This window comes from Alligator sinensis, unplaced genomic scaffold (assembly GCF_000455745.1).
Source record: "Alligator sinensis unplaced genomic scaffold, ASM45574v1 scaffold1457_1, whole genome shotgun sequence".
Taxonomy (NCBI): Eukaryota; Metazoa; Chordata; order Crocodylia; family Alligatoridae; genus Alligator; species Alligator sinensis.
The window spans coordinates 514,404-515,413 of record NW_005842845.1 but is presented as its reverse complement, the minus strand read 5'-3'; the positions used below and the strand labels follow the sequence as shown (position 1 = coordinate 515,413).

The following is a 1,010-nucleotide window of genomic DNA, read 5'->3' as shown; positions in this document are numbered from 1 at the left end:
TACATATATAGATAGATATATATCTATAGATAGATAAATAGATACATATGTAGATAGATAGATACATATATATATAGATAAATAGATACATATATAGACAGATATATATCTATAGAGCTATAGCTATATCTATCTATCTATAGATAGATAGATATAGCTATAGATAGATACAGATATAGATAGCTATATCTATCTATATCTATCTGTCTATAGATATAGATATAGGTATATAGATATAGACATCTATCTATCTATATAGTGGTGTTTCATTTTAATCACAGAAAAATGTACCCAGAACCATACACCGAGGACATGAGAATGTATTTAGCAAATGCAAATATAGACTGCAGAGCAATATATAGAGAATTTGTTGCTGTAAAGATGGTTATTTATATTATAGTGGTATCATCAACCACTAACGCTCCAATGGGTAGGCCTGGTTCAGACCCATGGTAGGAAAGTTCCTGCATTAAAAAGCTTACAAGAAAAATAAAGGTGGTAAATCAGAGTCGGAGAACACACAGCAGGCCCAAGCCAAGACTGGAAGCCAGGCCCATGATTCATTGGCGGGTCCGTTAACCACTAGGCCATCTTGCCTTTTCAACTCACCCGCTCGCATTGCTTTTTGACACACCGGTTTGTTCTACCACGCTCTCTATGGACACGTCAGTCCCTGAGTCAGCCTCACACCACAGAGCAAATATGATTTGACAAGGTCGCAGTCCGCAGTGTATGCCTGTGCTTGCATAGTAACATAACACCTTTCCCTGTCAAAGAAATTGGCTCTTTGCAGCGTCTAGAAACATGTCTCGAATGACCAGCAAACTGTCACAAGAGCTGCCAGAGCAAGCCTGTCTAGATCTGTCTCTGACGGTGGCTGCATCCAGATGCTTCGGAGGAAGGTACAATGAGTCCTTTGGCAGTTTATGGCAGCTCTGGGGTAACCTTCCTCCAGGGCGCTCTCCACCTAACTCCCAACAGTTTGGCATGGGTCTATGCTGTGAAGCAGG

At 40.4% G+C, this 1,010-nt stretch overlaps 1 protein-coding gene across 1 annotated transcript in view; it reads right to left on the bottom strand.

Annotated features, from left to right (window-relative positions):
- The window catches only part of ADAMTS10 (ADAM metallopeptidase with thrombospondin type 1 motif 10), a 96,702-nt gene that overhangs the window by 68,855 nt on the left and 26,837 nt on the right, over nt 1–1,010 (bottom strand). The gene's annotated exons all lie outside the window — the stretch shown is intronic.